The 19,673-nt window shown below is 40.2% G+C and overlaps 1 protein-coding gene across 2 annotated transcripts in view; it reads right to left on the minus strand.

Annotated features, from left to right (window-relative positions):
- Positions 1-19,673, minus strand: part of MICAL2 (microtubule associated monooxygenase, calponin and LIM domain containing 2) — a 141,963-nt gene that overhangs the window by 107,012 nt on the left and 15,278 nt on the right. Inside the window, exons 4-5 of one of the 2 annotated variants that reach the window (XM_072338690.1) lie at positions 18,287-18,460; positions 12,983-13,048 (exon numbers count right to left, since the gene is read on the minus strand). The gene's annotated coding sequence lies outside the window, so the exon portion shown is untranslated. Of the gene's footprint in view, positions 1-6,641; positions 7,014-12,982; positions 13,049-18,286; positions 18,461-19,673 lie in introns of those variants that run through there. The other variant, XM_072338691.1, reaches the window with a different exon arrangement.

Genomic DNA, 19,673 nt, shown 5'->3' on the forward strand with positions numbered 1-19,673 from the left:
TAGCTCAGCAGCATGTGTCGGAGAGTATTACGTTACTCATCACCCCTCTGCCGCAGTTCAGCTCAGATACCTACTCCCAAATATATACCAGATAGCCAGGATGAGACCCAGCACTTCATTAAATATTTGGCACATTGTCTAAAATTACCTTTGACACACAGGGTTATTTATACATCATGGCACACTGCATGCCTCTGTGACGAGATAGCATCACATAATACTGCATGTCAAGAATGCAAGCAACAGATTTAAGCCAATGCCTCCTTCAAGACACTTTTACAAGGAAGCCCATCAGAAACTGAGTAATATCTGTTTTATGCACTGAAAAACGTGCGCTTTATTTCCAGGAAATAAAGTCAACCACCCTAACCCTTCTGCTCTCTCTCATATACCCCCACTGCAACAACAGAAAGACATTTCTTTTGTCTTATCAGGTTTGCTATGAGGACTTGTTGAGTCCCAAACACAAGCCTAATTCTTCCCAATGCATTTGGTAGGACACCTAATGTTGACTTGGGGCAAGGGCAGTGTTTGAAAGAGCAATTACGACAAGAAGTATTCGGTTACATACACTGACTTTGGTTTTGAATATGCACCAATAGCTCATGTTTATGGAGCTTGTTTCCAAGCCTTAAAAGTGCACATTTCTGATATTCATTCAACCACATTAATGCTCTGAATACAAATACCATACAGAGGAGTGTCAGCTGTTATTTAAGACATCCACAGACAGAAAAGGAAGGAACTTACATTTTGCATTCATCCTACAAAGCATAACCATGATATACGACAAATATCTCCAGACTTCAATATTCTGCTGTTTCTACAGCTGTGCAATTATCTAAGCAATTTTCTGAAGTCATAGCAGTACAGCACAGGTGACAGTCATAGGTATTCATCGCACTCAGCATAAAGGCAAAACCAAATACTGAGCTGAAAACTTTGAATTTGAATCTCAGAGAGAACCAGATTATATACTCCGGTTTCTCTTCAGATCGTATAAATCTGTGATTCTGTGATACGAATTACCCAAATCAAAATATCACCCTCCATCAGCAGCTCATTTAGCCCAGCTAGAAGGGGAAAAAAGGCCTGGAGAAGTAAGTGCTCTTCTCAGGATGCTCCCTCCTTTACAACCACTCATGGGTGAAACTCAGCTGAGATTCAAGTGTACAGGTATGTACTGTGCTGGACTGACAGACGAAGTGAAGTGACAAGAACGAATATAAAAATATCGGCACTAACCATACACTTGTTTCCATGAAGCCAAGTCCAAGCACCACCTGCAGAACAAGCTCTGAATCTTCTACTAATCAGTTCAGGCTACAAATTAAAATTATTCTCCAGCTCAGTACAGGGTGACACAGCAGGAAGAAAATTCGTAATGAAAAGCCTGATAATGAATGCATACAATAGATGACTCTGTACAGAAGGAAGCTGATCTCATAAGAAAGCAGAAAACAAAAACTACCTACTATCTTGTGAACTCCAGTATAGGTAATGTGTAATGAGAGGGCTTTTTTTCAGATAGAAAAAGCGTCAGCTGAGAGCTCTGCATTATATTTTGAACTCCTCCCTTGCTTTTAGCAACTGCCTTCAGAGACTGTATTTATTTCTCTAAATCCATCCATGCACGCAGGTGTAAAGGCCCGGCGCTGCACATCCCTAACAACTCTAACAGATGGGACTCACCTCAGCCAACAGCACAGATTATAGTTACTGCAATACACACTCAGCCAATAAGAATAAGCAAATAAGAATTCCCCTACCTGCCAAACCCAAGTCTTCTCAGAGAGATGGGAGAAAAAGGCATCTCCTGCTTCAGCTTTTGCTTCACTTTTTATTAATTTGTTGTTGAACATCATTTGATTTGCAGACAACAGGCTGGGAAAACATGCCATAAGGATTTAAAAGCCTTTCAGCTGCCAGTTGGAGTTGACTATTCAGGTAATATTCAGGATAGCAAAATACATTATCTAAACTAAACAGTATTTTGGTGCACTCAGTCTTTCTAAAGAAACACTATTAAAACAGTTTTCCCTCGTGCAAATTTTATGGATACAAGACAGAATTACAGTAAGACTATTTAAAGGTAGTTAAATACATACCCACATATTCCCAACAAAAATTTCACATGGCTTTGGAAATTCTATTTTTATCCTTGGCTACGTCAGTTACACAGAAAGATGAACTCTAACACCCCCTTCAGCATTACTGAAGTCTTCATGGGCAATAAGCTGCAAGCTTAAAAGGTCTGAGAAGGGTTTATCATGGACTAAAGGATCCAAAGAACCTACTATTTAAGAAGCCAAAACTCTGTAACATGCATTTACAGTCATTTTAAAATCTAAACTGGTAGCATCCACTTGGCTGAATGTAGCACGTGAAGAAAACAATGCCTTTGTTTGTCCATGCCGCTGCAGATACCAGAGACAAGAACAGAGTTAATTCTAGTTGACACACTCCCAACACACAATTTGATAAACCATCTGCCTGAAAATTCCCAAGCAGCAAGCCTTTGGCCACCAATTAACAAAATGTAGCAAGGTGCCCACAAAGAGCCAGGCAGGTGAAGACCGAAGCTAGGAGCTGCCTACAGAATTGCTCCCCCCTCAGAAGTTTTTACCATCACAGCACTAAGATGGAAAAAGCAACAAGAAACAAACACAAGTGCAGGAAAGTCTGAACTTAAGTGAAGTTTCAACCAGTAACTTCTTGAAGTTACATTTCCAAGTTACATCTGAGTTACTGGGACACTGAGATAAACACAATCAGACTGAGGTGATAAGCAAAGCAAGTAGCATCTATCAGAATTTGTGTTGTGGTAGCACCTGCCTTTCCTGACAAGGACCTGTGCTTCTTCACCATGCCCCTGCATCTCACATATGAGACTGCCTCCAAACATTTGGAAGGGAAAACAACTTCCTGAATAAAACCCAAATTCACTGAACCATTGCCTGGAGCAGGAAATGGGCCTGACAGCATGTACTTCTCAGACTTAAGCCTAAGTCAGTTTTTTTCCTTTCATGGACTTAAGAGTATAAACATGACTAAAGATCATTTTGGGGAAGTTTTCACTTCCTTGTAAATGCAAGTATGCGTAGATGAAAGAGTTATTCTTAGTCATCTTCTCCATGTCAAAAATAAACCCAGCCATTTCTAGAATGTGTCACAATACAATATTAACTGTGTATCTGCAGTCACTGAATCAGTGAACACTTAATGGCCTTAATTTAGAATACCCCTATTTTCTGGAAACAGTCTAGCCTCTGGTGCTGGAATACCCCGAACTACTAATACCACTTCTGAAGGAGTCGATCTGTCAGCATAAACACCTCTAAAACCAGTCCTAGTGACAAGCAAGCCAAACAGCATGTCATGTCATTCCACCACCTCCCCCCCCTCCCCACAGCAGCCTGGCTGCCAGACACAGAGCAGAGGCTGCATTTCTCAAATTTATGGCAAGTACACGAGGACTCTTCAAACAGAAAGAAGTACAGCAAAACAATTTGCTCTCATACAAAGTGCACGCTGTAAGTGTATATTATACAAGTACGTATGTGTTATACATATGTAAGCATGCCAGGCTGCTTTTACAGATACACAAAGCCATCCTCAGCCATCCTGTAACTCGCTGACCATGGACACAACAGGAGAGCAAGCTGAAAAAACAGAAGTACCACACAGGAAGGCAGACCTCAATTTCAGTCACCTGACATCAACTTCATCTCAAGGGAATCAAAACACACCACACTCCTAAGAAGTACAGCCTCTTCCAGTAGAAAGCCAGATTTCCTGCTGATACCAGGGGAATCCAACCCAGCTGAGGAACAGACACACGTTACCAAGGTCTCACAACAAATGTTACAGCCACGTGGAAGAGTCCCAGTGGGAAATACGTAGCATTTGAAAGTTTTCCCTTGAGTTTTCAAGATACTAATTATAAAATACCAGAGCAGTGAGACAGCTGGAGCAGATACAAGGTATGTGTTAAAAGAGGTGAAAGACTTGATTGCTAGCTGGTTTCTCAGTGAACATGCTTCACCTCTCATTTTTTGGCTTCCTGCGCCCACAAAGAAAGGCTCTCATCTCCACATTTCTCATGAGACATGGTCAACGACAGGAAAACTTTAATTCAGAATAGCTAAGGAAGAAAGCAGAATCTTCTCAGATGATGCCTACTTCTAGATTTGAGACAAAACCAAAGGAAACAAGAACTCCTCACAAGCAGTGCAACCACCACAATATCAGACATTTCATACTGCTCTACATCTTCGGGTTAAGTAAGGCAAGAAAGAACAAGGAAAGGAAATGCAGAGTTGAGAAAGTTGAGAACAGAGTATTTCTCTCTCCTTGGTTGTGTTTTGTTTTTTTTATTACTATTATTATTTTGTTAAACATTTAGAAAGCCAGTGATTAATTTGCCCACATTTATAGACAAGGCAGAAAAAGTCAGACCATTTGCTGTAGACCACAGGGGAAGAAGAATCTGAATGCAGCCTATGTCTTCACTGCGCATTATAAGCTGTATCTCCAGTTCCTTCTTCAAGTCATATGAAGAAAACAACAGTTACCAATATCAAGCAGCAGTTTAAAAGCCCTCCTTGTCAGGTGTTATGTTATTTAATATGTTTAATTAACACGAAGGGGTTAATACATGCTTTGCTGAAAGGCAAAATAGAAAGAAACACACAAGTGAACGTGCAAGTTGGCCCAGTCACAGAACAGCCTCCCAGCACACAGCCTTGCAGGAACCAAGATTCAGGGAAAGGACTGAAAATTTCTAAATCCAAGGCTTGAGCTGTAAAACCACCATTACACCAATGCTACAAGTAGGTGTGCCCACCTCACAGTAACTGATTTAAAGAATACTGATGTCCCCCGGCATACGATCCCAGCCCTGTACTACTGCCACTGCAGACTCTGCTATCTGCCCCAGGGGGAGGCAGAGGTGATAAGGAGGAGGTGGGGTGAGATTCAAGTCAGGAGAGTAAAGCTGCTAATTACTGCTCTGGGCAGCAAGTAAGAAGATACAAAGTACAAAGATAAAAAACAGCACTTGTTTTAATGACAACTTCTTTCAAGCAGAGAACGGTAAAATTATTGTTCACATTTCCATTTGATAAAGAAGTGAAACATGACAAAAAAACCCAACAAGCTGGAACATAAGACTTGGTTTGAGTAAAACATAAGTCAAGCATGTGTTCAATGTTAAGTGAGTCAGTGCAGTTTTAATTCTCAAAACGTTTACTGACTTTATAATAGGCAGAGAAAAAAATAAAGTGACCACCTCCAGAGCTAGGAGAATAAGTTGGGTGGTACTACAGAACAGTATTTTAAAAGAGAGTTTTCCATCTGGCCTGTCCTCCAGAAAGAATAAAACCATGGAAAAAAACAACAAAAAAAACCAAACCAGTATTTCAAAGTCATCAGACATGGGCAAACACATATCTGAAGTGCACGTGTATATGATAAGAGACATGAATGCCAGTTGGTCACTGGATAATCTGTTTTCCACCCATGTAATATATTTAGCAACCAATATAGAATGGTGAAATGAAGGAAGCAAGATGCCCTCTTTTCTCCCTGATGAAGATACTTTGTGAACATCAATTACATGTTAATATCCCTGGGAGGCAAGTGTGACAAGTCTTATTAAGCCATTTTAAAGATTAGGACACTGAGTCACAGTGCCAGATTAAGAACTTCCTCAAAACCAACAGAAGAGTCAGAGGGGGGGCAGCTGCACCCCAGCGGGGCCTGGGCAGCATGAAACCGCACCGCTGCTCTGCCTTGTTACTGGAGGTGGAGTCCCTGAGGCACAGGAAAAAAAAAAAAAAAAAAAAAAAAAGAAAAAGGGAAAAAAGCCCTACACTCACATGCACTTTCCTGGCTATGCCAGCATGCCTCAATTCTGACCTGCAGGGACCATCTTTAGATGCAAGAATGCAGTTCGGTTTCCACGCTCAGATCGCATTTTGGCTGAAAGCACCAACAAGGTTGCCAATTGTAAACGGTTTTTCAAGTCAGCAGAGCCCTTCAGATCCTTCCCGATAAGCTAGTTAGGAAGGAACTGAAAACTTTTTGATACTGGATCAACCACATAAACCTGGGGCAAATAAATCAGCAATCGGGAGTCCCCAAGCTCAGCCTACGGCCAGCTACATGAATTCAAATCACATGCTGAATTTAAAAAAAAAAAAAAAAAAAAAAAAAAAAAAGCAAGGAACATGACAAGACAATTACTATCGTAGACTAAGGCATACTTCAAAGCACAGACGAAGACCCAGCAGATGCCATATTCGATTAACCCAGAAGGTGCGCAGGGAGGGGTGCTATTACGCTCATTAGCACACTCACTAGGACACGTCCAAACTAATAGCCCACTTCAGCGCCGCAAAACGTTTGGAAAGCATTTTCCTGCCTTAATCGCGGGATACTTACGAAGTAACACTGGTTTTCCTCCTTCTGCGTCTCCCTCCGACCAACCGCGAGAAGCCCCAAACTGCCCCGCCTGGCACCAGCGCTTAGCCGCCCAAGCAGCCGCCCGGCACACCGCCCGCACCCTATCACGGCACAACACGGCACGCCGCGGCCCCAGCAGCTTCCACCCGCCACGGGACGACCCAGCCCCGCCGCACCTGCTCCGCCCGCAGCGCGACCCTCGCGGCGCAGCGTGACCCTACCGCTGCTGGCGGCGCCGCTCCGCATGCTGCCCGCCGCACGGCACGGCTCGGCGCGGCTGGGGCGGGGCCGGGGCGGGCGGAGGCGGGCCGGTAGCCCCAGCCCCGTGCGAGCCGCGCCGGGCGCCCCGCGCCTCCAGCAAGGTGCACGGCCCCGCCGCACGCAGCGGGAGCTTTAGCCGCGCCCCCTCGTGGCTCTGCGGGCCGGGGTCGTTCGGGCGCCCACCTGCGGGCTCAGATCGGGCTCAGCGTTCAGCCCCACGAGGGAGCTTTCCTCCTTCCCACGCCTCGCGCGGACCTTCGTGAGGGCAGCGCTGCAAATTGGAGAAGTGGGAGGCCGTCGCTGCGTCCGGCGGAGCGTGAAATGGGGAACTCAGAAATGACTTTCCTTTGTTTAGACTCGGTATTTGAGGAAGCTGAAGGCTTGTCATGTATTAGGAAGATTTAATGCTACGAGTACATGGAAAAACTATCAGAAATAAAGGACTGTAATAGAGCGAATATTGTTTGTGCTACAGTTGCTTGGCTTTAATCAACACAACCATCTTGCTAACGTGGAAGTGAGGTTTCATAAAAGAAGAAAGGATACAGAAACGAATTGGAGTCACTCAACTTACTGCTGCAAGGAGGGGAAATGCTCTGCGGGCAAAGCACATATCTAAATGTTTGATAAAAAACCTCAGCAGACACTACAGTTCCGTGTAGGTAACTGACAGCATTTGTAAATGCTTTGACACGTGCCACACAGCCACCGTACCCTGAGTGACCTGGGAGATGCCTGTAGGAGCAAGATGCTTGGCCCTCAGGATTAGGAGCTACCTGACCTATTTCACATTTGCTTGCCTTGAACCAAATGTGAAACTGCCTGGGAGAACATGGAGAGAAAACAGAGTAAGGATCAGCGGCCCTGCTCACCCACACAGCTTCTAGTTTCTTGAGTCTTCTTGGCTGAACTTAACTTTTATTCGGTCATTTACTTTTGAGTTGCAGTATGTTTATCTGGCTTATGTAACTATGGGAGAGTATGTGTACTTTTCCTTAAAGTGATAAAAGTAAAACAACAACAACAAAGAAGGTACATATCATTTTCCTGTTATCAGAAAGAATGCAGATCTTTAGCAGCCTTGAGGAAAACAAGAACAAAGAATGAGAAAACGCTCTTGGCAAACTTTCAGCAAAGGTAATCCATAGTTAGCAGAGAGTGGGTGTGTAATAAAGAAATGGTATCAACCTGACTGAAAGTCTTCCTAGCTTCGGTCCAGCACTGGGAACAATGTGGAAGAGTTTCCTCCACAGAGAACCCAGAAAATACGAAGTCAAACTTCATTTAACCTCCCCTGGAAAATATTCCAAAACCTCCTTCTTTAGGAATGATGCTTACAGCACTGACCTCCTGTGTACCTCTTCACCTTTACCAGGTCTCCTCCTCCCTCCATTCCTCCCAGTAGTTTCTAAGTGTAAAGAAAAGTAACCTTCTCCTGCCAAATGCCTCCAGGGTGTCAGCACACCCTGAAGAAGGGAGGCATGTAGGGGGCTGCACGCACCAGGGAGACCTTGCTGTTCTAATGACCATGGTCAGTGTGTTTGCTGATTAAATACTTGGCCTTTGAAAATGGCCAGAAGATGAACGTACAGCTCACACTCACTAATTTTAACTCTAATCATAAACATCTTTTTAAGTTATGTGCCATTAGATATTACTTAATTGGAATTAAGAAATACTGTATTCACAGTCACACCCACCTCTTTCCAAAGAAAAACATAGCTTAGGTACAGCCTAATCTCTGGCTAAGATGAATACACTTTGCTAAGGCTCAGTTTAATAAATACTAATCGAGAACTACCAGTCTGCCATTACATGTGGTACTGTTGGCTACTGTAGCCCAGCCTCCCTTACATGAAGCATAAGACATAAAAGGAAGGCATAAAGGGAAGCAGTGCCTTCCCTAGGTGCTCCAGGGCCTCTCCTTTTCCCTTTTCCAGCAAGACCCTGTTCCTAACCCATTATTTTTAACAGCACAGCTGCTTCGTACATTTTTATTTTATTTTTTTGCTCACGTTAAGCTGTTCTCCCCCTCTTAAAGGATTGGAAAAAGGAGTAAGAATATGAAAAACAGTCCAGCCTTATCAACTCATAAAGCCATGCCTGCTAACTGCCGTAGGATGTTCATCTCCTCACTGTGGCTTATTATATAAAGCACTCTCCTTCCTGACATGTGCAAGCCTATCTATTCAAATTCTTGTAATACTATCTACATATCCAACACAATAAAAGTCCTTCTTGTGGTATTTAAACGTTCTGTCTGATCTTTTCTTATTAATTATGGATTTGTTTAAAGTTAACTTTTACTTTTTTAAACAAAAGAGATGCTCTGGTTGGTAGTGTTGCAGTCCGTTTTTGGGGGAGACCATGATGAATTCACTCCCCCACCACTCACCCCCTTTATTCCCTTGAGCAAGTCCTGCATGTATTTTGAGTATATTGGTTTGTGATCTACAGGGTAAGGTAATAAGATTACCCCACGAAGGCTCATGAGGCTGAAATGCTTGTATGAAGGTAAAAATCTTGACAATTTATTACAACCCGTAACAGGGCACTGCTGGGAGCATAAATATTTTCCTGCTCATGGTTTGAAGTTTGTCGCCATATTCACCTCTGGTGAAAATCAATAGTTACATACTCTCCTTCAGTAATGCTCTGGAGTTTTGTTTTTGTTTTTAAATGAACATGTGAAGCCATTAGAGTGGTTCTTTTAAAGGAATTTAGTTTTACAGATGATGGGAAACAGATCTAAGGAAAGGAAGCTAATTTCTTTATGTGGGAGCATGATTTTCCAGGAGCGTGGAATAGCTGGATTTTCTTACCACATGTGCAGGAAATAGCCCTTCCTACCCGAGTCTGAATGTGTCAGATAATGCCCTTAATGAAATTACTCCAGTGTGAGACATCTTATGAGCAGCATCGCTGCTCAAGTTTCTAAACACGTTAACAGATTTACACGTCTCTCGAGGTAGAGTTTAAAGCACTGTTCATTGGTAAACAGTGACTATTTAAACAATTCTACAGGATCCCTGTTGCCTAAGTAAAAGCAACAACAACCCCAACAAAACCAGAAACAAAAGCACAACAGAGAGAAGAACCAACAGAACACACCTAACTAATTTCCTAGCCCTCTTCCCACAGTCAACAGCAAGTTCATGAACTAGGGAAGATGAGGGATGAGTCTTTTATCCTCCAACACCATCCCTGCTGCTGTGTTTGTTCGGTTGGTTTGGTTTGTTTTTGTTTCCATACGTGAATGTTTTCTCTGATCTTTTGATAGAAAGGGAACAAAGTTTGTCTGACACATTTTACAGATACAAATCTAGGAAATTTCACTTTTTGGATAACATCTCTTTGCTGGTTAAATCTCCCTGAAGCTAGAATGGATTTTACTGATACAAAATTATTAATCATACACCAAATCTGAGCACAGAACAATCTCTTGCTTCCCATATAATTCTGAATTAACCGATTCTTAGACACTTTGGTAACTGCAATTTGTCTGCGACTAGCCTGCACAAGCCTCTTCAAATCTTCAGCTCATGAAATGAAGAGTTTCTTATCTGAAAGCAGAAAAAATGAGCCCAGCACTCTCTAAAATAGCTCTCATTTTCATAAAGCACAGAGTTATCATAGAACCCCACACTTTTGCTTCATCTACACTTCCGTGTCAGATGCCATTTTGTCAGAGTGCCCCTCTGCTGCCATCTGTCACACAGCAACAACACAGAATGGAACTCTGGTGAAGAAGTTCAACCTCTACTGCTGTACCACCATTCTCAGCCTCTGACATTTTGGACTAATGTAATAAAAGGAAGCATCACTTTCAGAGCAGCCATCGTATAAACAGTTGCTTTTTTTCCCCCCCCCTTTTTCTGCCCTGTTAAAATATTTAGCTATCCAAAGGGAAGGGGTTATATTTGGATGCTTTCCCTCAGGAATATGATAATTATTTAATTTTATTAATGACAAATTGTCTGTACTCTAAGGGCTTTAGTCCACAGATATTTTATATTTTCATTTCTGTCATTTGGGTTTCTGCGCTCAAATGCAGTTTTGATTCTGCTTCTGTTTTACAGAAATCACTACTCTGAGAAATGCATATGAAAGAACATCAAAGGCATAGATGTATTTATTCTCCCACTGAACTAAATGGCAAATCTGATATTAGAGAGGAAAGGATCAAGTAATTACACATTGTTGTGCATGGATTCCTATAGGCTTTGGACCAGACCTCATATTCCTAGCTAGTCCTTGCAGCTGTGCTGCCTCTAGTTCTGCTGACAAATGAATCTCTGTAAAACTAACCAACCAAGCTCAACAAAGCTGATAAGATTTTACTTCCTGCACTGCTGTGCTAACACCTTTCTTGAAATGTATTCTCAGTTTAGTCATACTTGATTTCAGATTAAGACTTTGCAGAGCAAAATTAAACTTAAATGTCAACTAGAATGATAAAGAATTTTAAGTTGATACGTAGTCTTTCAAGCTAAATGAGTCCAGGCTGTGTACAGATGGTAAATAAACTCTGCTTTGCTGGGGTTCTAAAACATCTGCATGTGCTGGTAACTGTCAGCTCCTTAGAAGATGTCACACTGCAAAGTGGCCAGCTGGGTTGCTTCAGATTATATCAGGAGGAAAATAGACATGTATGTGATAAAAGATTTAGGGGGAATTAAAAACAAAACAAAACAAAAAACCAGCACAATGAGAAATAGCAAACAAACAAATGAAAATCCCCAAAAATACAGAAGTGAGTGCTTGGCACGCACCTGCATGAAAATAGCTCCTAGAATGTGACTGTCAGTGAAAAACACGAAGCTTTATGAATTTACTCTTAACAATTACAATCATCATCAGCAAGTACCTGACATTATTCCTTCTCTGTGGGAAACCTTCTGTCAGAGACAAAGATCACTTTCCGGATGCTTTGATGTTAGCATATTAAATCTTAGCAGAGACTTTATTTAATTAAATGTTATTTATGTTTTGTGGGTGTTACTGAACAAAGTCTTCACTGAGTGTCATTAAAGGAAGAAAGACAAGTGTGAGCCAGTGAAGACCATGGTGATTATTAGTCTGAGTGCAGAGATAGTCTCCAGTGGTAATTTTGGGAAGCTGCTGCTCCTCAGACACCTGAATGCTCAAGCAGACTTCCTAGCTCAAGGATGGAACTACAGTACTTCTAACTGCCACACTCCTGGTTTCACAGGCAGATTCTCTCATTCTTCATGTTTGAATTAAACATACAAAGTTAGCCCATGCTACTGTGTTTCATTGATGTGTCTATTCTCCTTAGCATACCCATGCTAGAAATTTAATGGTGAATCCCCCTTTTCTCATTCTCAGGAAGGAAGTTACTATCTTTGGCAGTTCCAGAGTTTACTTCAGGAGTTTGACTAATCTTTTGCTTTGCAGTGTTATGCTTTATTAGAGAAGAGATGGCCTTACTTCTTGAACTTAGCCAGAGAGGAATGGCTAGGAAGAAGATCAATTCATTTTTTAAAATTATCTTATGCAAACGTTTCTTACTTGCTCTATGGAGATAATAGAAAACAATCAGCAATCGCTGGGTATCTGCTTTGTCTGTTGTACATTATTGTCTGTCTTGACAGCATAAAATAAATCAATTAAATGTATTCGGCTCCCACTTTGTTTAAAACAAAGTTGCTAAGAAACAGGAGTTATGCATAATTAATGCCCTTAGCAGCAGCATTTATACAAAAGCCTTAAACTTAGCCATGACACACTTAGAGACTATTACAGGGCAACCTGAGAGCAAATCTGTAGTCTGGGCAAAGAAGTGTGAAATCTATTGCTCTGTCTTAATTAGGACTCTGGCCAATGTATAATTACAGCTTGCATAGTTCCTTCCCATATCCTGGATTTTCTAGGAATGTTCTTTGGCATCACTGTCATTTTTGCTCTGATATTTGCTGTTTTTTTTTCAGAATCATGTGGATAGGGAAAAAGGGAATAACCAAAGATCTATAGGTTCCACTGAAGCTGAGCATATTATGGTTATCTGTAGTTCAGCAAAAATGGTATTGATGCATCTACAATTTTTCTTCATCTATAGGTTTTCATTTCAGTCTGATCTCTGTGTTTTACAAATATTCCTATTTGTAAACTTTGTTCAGAAATGCTCAGTTATTGTGGTTCAGAAGGTAAGTTTATGCTCAGTGAAAAATGCATACTGACATTTTTTGCTATTATGCTTATTGGTAAAAAAAGAAAATTCTATTCAGTGTCCTACCTTGTACTAGAGTCAATCCCATACTCATTCAAAGCAACAACCAGCTTTCCTTCTGACCTCAATCAACTGTAAAAGAAAGAAAAAAGACCTCTGTTAAAAACAAGGATTCTGCAGTTCTCAACAGAGGCCAAATTGCAGCATAGCAACACAATTGTTAAAGCAGATATTCATGGCATTCATAGGGCACCCACAATCCAAACACAAAAGAGATGTTTCCTTAAATCTGGTGTTTTAAAGTTGTTAGTTGTATGTCTCTACCTCTATAGGTAGATAGTTCATATCAGCCTCAACCATAGGAAAATTATCTTTAAAGATTGGAATTCTTGCATTTCAGGGTAAAAATTAAATCAGTGCTCTCAAGCTGCTGCTCAGGAATATGTTCTTGAAAGTTTAATTGCTTTTTAACTTCCTACTACAACTTCAGTTTTTCTACTTTGCATTCAGCCACAGCAGTACTGATGGTTTCTCTTCCTTATCTGATCACAGAAAAAAATGCGGCTTATTCCTGTTTCCACCCTTTCATCCCTGGTTTCTTAAATGAAGCCTAGAGCCATTTACCTCCCTAACCTTATGTGATAATTAGGTTGTTCAAAAGCTTAGTCAACTTTAGTTCTCTCAATTAAACTGGCCGCTTTCCAGCACTGACAGTTTTCCATAAATGGTTCAGAAAGAGTTCGGTCTTACTGTCTCTTCTGTCAGAGAAGCTCAGCACTGACATAAAGGGACAAGAGCCATGTGCTATCAAAAGCCCCTACTACTGCTTCCCCGCAGGACACCAGGCTCTGCAGTGCCACGTTTCCTAGCACCACTTTGATGGTGGCTTACAACTTGATAGAGAGGTGTCACCTCATGAAATGCCACCAGCAAACAAGGTTAACACCGGAAGGCTTGCCGGACAGCCTTCTTTAAGTTGCTTAGTTTTTCTTAGCTCATGTGATCTCATTAGATCACAGCACATTACTGCTCTTGACAACCTGTAAAATATTTTTATGAACTCCGTGTTTTGGTATTTAAACACAACACATTAACAACCTTAAACAATCAAGTGTGTCTCAAAGAGACACCTTTTCGCAGTTGCACCATCGGCCAATAACTTTCTAGTCTCTGTGCCAGGATTAAAAAAAAAAGGGGGGGTGGGGGGGCACTGTTTAAATAAAATAAAATGAAGAAAAGAAAAAAAAAAAAAGAACCTGAGCATCTGCAAATTTGTCAAACAGAGTAGCTGGCATCTTTCCACTTTCCTGCTTGTGCATACCAAGAGTTTGAAATAGCAGATTTCAACTGGTGAGGGAAGAGCCTGAACAAATAGAGAGAGCCAAACCCACTTTGAACTCTCTGGAACGGTAACAGCAGCATTTGGGAGGGGGGAAACAAAGTCTGTGCACAAGTGCATTTTTGTAACAGCTGAAATGGGAACATTTAGCAACTGCCACATTCCCTGAGGAAATCCTGTTGAGCAGAAAGCGAGTCCATCAGCCTGTCGCATGATCATTCCACGTCGTTCACAGGACTGACATTTCTTTCAAAAGCCCTTTAACAGGTTACTTAAAATTCATGCATGAGGGTGATCCATGAAACTCAGCACAACTGAAGAGTCTTCCTTTGCTACTCAGCCTTTCTGGTGTGAATAGATTTCTTTCTGCTCGTGAAGGGCTTATTTTAGCTATATCACATTCTTGCAGTTTCTTAATGTGCAGCAATTACACAGCTGCTTAAAGAGAGGCATCCATCATCACAAGTTCACCAACATACTGTTTAACGAAGTATAAGCTAAAAACTACAAGGTACTTTCAGTATCACAAAAAAAGTCTGTTTGAAATAACGTTACAAAGTTCAAAGGGTTTCTCTGTTTTTAGTGTCACAGAACTTCCTGCTGATCTAGAGATCCCTGTCTAGCCTTTTACTTTCACCCACAATGCTAAATATTTGTTGTCAGACAACAAACACCAGTTTAGATAGACGTAGGTAACTCAGATTTCAGAGAACTACAGCCCCTATTTATCAGACTGTGTCAGAGAATGGGTTTCTGTAAAACTTCACAGATGAAACTTTTTGTAATAAGAAGTTCTCAATTTCACACAGATTTACATCTCTCAAGGATCACATTAACCGCATGGTTTCCTTCAGGAGCCCTGCCACTGCTCTTATCACTTACTCCAGGCAGTGACAGAGTAGGGACTTTTTATAGTGCACAGAAGTGGTACTCCTAGCTAAAGTGTACATTTTACGCTGTGCTCCTGGAGAGAAAACTTGTACGAACTTTTTATTTCACAATACACTCAGATTTTGGAAAGCTGCCCACTCTTGCCTTCTGTTTTGCTTAAAACATTAGTCAACAAAGCATCAGTAAGCGTCTTAAACTAAACTAATGTCTGCATGTCATTATTTATAAATGTGTAGGTGCCTGCCTGGAGGCAACAGAACCCATAATATAGCATTTACTTTTATTCACATTTACTTTTCTCTTTTTTAATAAGGGCTTTCCTACAGCAATTTTTGGTTGCAGGCTTTAGTTCAGCCTGCCCTTAGTGCTGGACACAGCCACCCTAGCAGCTCTGTGCAGTGGCAAAGGAAGGTCAGCTGAGAACAAGGGGCTGGAGTTTCTCCCAGGGCCTGGCTAGGCTGTATTCCTAGCACTTCTTTGGACAAATATGCAAAGCTTAATGAAGTCAGTGGAAAAACTCCCACTTGTTCTGGTTAGCTTTGGATCCAGCTGTAAATTAGGAACATTTGATTTTAGTTTCCTTAGTTGTCCACAATATATTTTTTTCCCCTGTGTTAACTACATAGTTCCTTCTTTAAACAATGACAGAACCGTTTCTTTTGGTTAAATGACTGATTTGTTAGAGAGTTACACTATAACATGACCAGATAGTGATCCCAACAGTGCTGCTAACTCAGGAGGGAACAAAACGTGCCCTTTCTGGTTTTGTGGGTAAAGTTATTGACTTCAAGGGATTTGCATAACATTCTGCTACACTTTGAATTCAGCATGTATTAAAATGCCATTCTGAAAGGAGGGATTGGCTGTTATCTTACCTTTGCAGAAGAACAAAGTCATAGTTCTAGAAAAACTTCAGAAATGATACAGAAACTCATCAAATGCAACTTACTAATTTAGCAACATATTGCAGTATTAACAGTGAAGCAGTATTAACTGAGGAATGTCAATATCCTGTGTCCCCTTCTTTGCTTCCTCCATGTGTGTGACACATGACATACACAGTATACCACAGAAGAAAGCACAAAGGAAGCACACAGTAAGTAAGGATTTTGTTGGTTTAATAAGGATAACATTAAAGAAATATGTATTCTTGGAATCAAAAATATAGAACCTGAAAACAGAGGGTAGTTAGCAGGACAGTTTACGTTGAAGATTAAGTTCCCTACATATTTTTCTGAGTAAGATAAAGATGTAAAGGAAGACTACTAAGTAATTAAACCAATCTGCTCTTAATCTGTTTTTTAGTCAGGTTTTTCTTTTGTTTGTTCGTTTGTTTTTAATCCAATTTTCCATTAAAAACACTGGTCTTTTGCAATGGGCAACATCTATGCAGTCGTGTATCAGTAGAATTTGCTTTCTGAGTAATGATCTTCCCTCCGAACATTTTCTATTTATAAACTGCCTTAAGCATTTTGCAATGTTTCCTGTTCAGACATACCACTTAATCACCAGAAAATGACTCAACCAATCAGACCAGGATCTTCCTGGCTTCCAAACAAGTTGAGGAATCAATACAAGTTAGGAAAATTATTAACATTCTCAAAACTTGACATATTAGTCAAAACACTGAGACCTAGGCCATATTTTAATAGGTCAGGAATATGTTAGAAGTTATTGACCTTGTCATTAGAAGCAATTAAGCTCATTCAGCAAAAATAAAAATATTCTGCTTATTCAATAGCTCTAAAATGCTTTACATTTCTATAATTTCTCTACCACATTATATTTTTAAAGTGAAAAAAAGCGGGCTTGTGACCAAGATTTGTAATGGGATAAACCCTCCTGCTTCTCTTTGTAGGTCTGGGCTGAGAATTGTTATGAAGAAGTGCTTGGTTATTTATTTATTTATTTAACATTAAAAAATGCCTGAGAAACATAATACTGTCATTTTCAACACATTTACCAGCACATTTCTTTTTCAGCTCTAGGGTGTCAGAGATCTTGTTATATTTTCTAAGCACAAAAATGAATGCTAGTTAATTTTTATATGTATGTCATACGTACAGAATGTTTCATCTAAAATATATTTCTGTAAAAAATAAAATAAAAAATAGAAATGAATACAAACAATAAACCATTTCAATTCTCCTTTTAAGAGCAGAAGCATTACCAAAAGTTAATCACACAGTTTCATTTTAAATCATTAATGACACCATTATTGTTTGCACAGCCATAATAGAAACAACTACAGAATTTCTTCTACACTCTACACTAAAATCAGAGAAGCAGAAATGCTCTGTTTTGCCAAGACATCAAAGCACCGTGTTTCTGGCATTTCAACTGAGTTTAGAGACAGCTCTCCCTTCATGTTGTCCTAGCCTATATGTACCAACAAAGCATTCCTGACTCTTTGGAATCTCCTGAAGGACATAATCTGCAAATAAATCTGAAATCTCTAACACCTACCACAGAAGAAAAAAAAAAAAAAATAGTATTTAAGGCCAGTTTGTCATTATGAGGATGCCAAGACCTACCCTGTTTTGCAGCTGTGGATGCTGAAGCCCATGGAAATAAATGATGATAGCAAACAGTCAGGCTGGGAATACAGTCGAAAAGTTTTACACCTAGTTCAATTTTTCACCTTCATATATACCAACCACATGCCCATATCCACCTTGCTGCCATTATTTGCAGTTGTAAATGAGGAGAACAAAGCTTAGAGGTTATAAGATTTACCCAAAATCTCTTCTGTTACCAAATATTTTCCAAATCAAATACAGGAAGGAATAATAATTTACAGTTTATGAGACCCTGGTGTATTAAGCAGAAGAATGGCCTTGATCAATAGCAAGAAAATGATCCTCATTTGATATTTGTTTCAATTTTTAAAATTATTATTATTATTATTTATCAGGCAGAGCAATTGATCTTTCTAATCCAAGTGGGTTCCTTTGAGCAAACTTTTAAACGTGTTATAAGTGACAAAGGAAGGTGGTAAATGACAACACAAAGGAGGGCTACTGAAATGAAACCTATTTCATATTAACAAAAGTAACTTCCTATCACAAGTCTTAATGAAGGATATACCATTTATGGATGTGTTCACAGCACGGCAATATATGCACCCATCTTGTACTGACCTGATTCCAGGCCAAAAGTGGTTGGAAAAATAAGGATGCTGTATCATCTGACATACAATGTCATTCTGATAAATGTCCGAGGTCACATTCCAGTGCTATCATCGCTGGCCTTTCATCTGCAGAAGCTGTTCTCTTGCTTTCACAGCCAACAGCACAGCAGTGACTTGAAAGCAGCTGAAAAACATAAAAGGATAACTACTATAGAAACATCAAGGAAAAGAAAATCAAAATACTAGAATGTTTTCAGCTATAAATGCAGCTTCAAACTTCTATTACAAGTTTGATTTAAAATACCTACCCTTCTACATCACTATAGGCTTACTGTGGGCTCTGCAATGAAGATTAACAGAAAATGCAAACAATGAACTAGCATTACCAAAGCTTTGTATATTTCAGTATCTACACAATATCATGATTTCTCCTGTCTCTGGCATTTCAGGATCCATATTTGTTTGCCTCAGATATCAATTGATATTATTATGTTAATAACAAAGCTGCCTGTCAACACTGTAAAATCTAGATGTTCTTTGCTAGGTCTTTGCTTTCAATCAGGAAGAAAAAAAGAAGGACATTGGCAGATTCTTACATAAGATATGCCTCCCTCTTTTATTGTGAGCCAAAGTTATTTCAACTGATCAAATGTGGGACAAGGTAACTTCGACTTCTGGAAATCAAAAATCTCTGTAGTTCCATGTTATGCATATATTTACTGGGAGAGGAAAGAGAGATGGGTCTACGATGTCATCTTAAGTTGTTCTGCTAACCCAGGGAAAGTACATATGACCCCTGCCCTATAGCTGCAAGAAGCTTTGCTTTAAAATGTTTTAAAATAGATTTGGACAACTGCCTACATCTGAATGCATGAGGCTTTGCTCTGCAACACAGAGGGAGGGAAAAAAGGAAAGAAGGAAACTGGATTAAAAAGAGAACTCCTCACATAAACCTGGATAAAATAATTTTACTGAGACCTTAGCATCTCTTTTCAAATTACTAGGAAATAAAGGTTTGAAAGTCCATACAAGTCAGCCAAGGTATAATTAAGCAGTTTAACAATGTACCTTTTTTTCCAGCAAACCATCATTATACAAGAAGTTTTTAGACTACATGGAGTGAAATGAGATGTATACAGTAGAGAAAAACAGGTAAACTTGTACAAGGCACTAGCACTGCTACAATGGCCCCCTGCTTATATAGTGTATATCCATCCACTTCAATGGAAGGAAACTTGCCATGTTTCTTCTTTCCAGCTTCTCTCCTATGGTAAGATCAGTATGGGTGAAGGTTGCAAACGAGCTAGAGCTCACTTTGCTCACATCCCATCCATAGATGTACAGTGAGTCTTTCTGAGGAAGTTCTTCCCTAACTTGGCTCCTAAAGAAGTCTCAGT

This window comes from Excalfactoria chinensis, chromosome 5 (assembly GCF_039878825.1).
Source record: "Excalfactoria chinensis isolate bCotChi1 chromosome 5, bCotChi1.hap2, whole genome shotgun sequence".
Taxonomy (NCBI): domain Eukaryota; kingdom Metazoa; phylum Chordata; class Aves; order Galliformes; family Phasianidae; genus Excalfactoria; species Excalfactoria chinensis.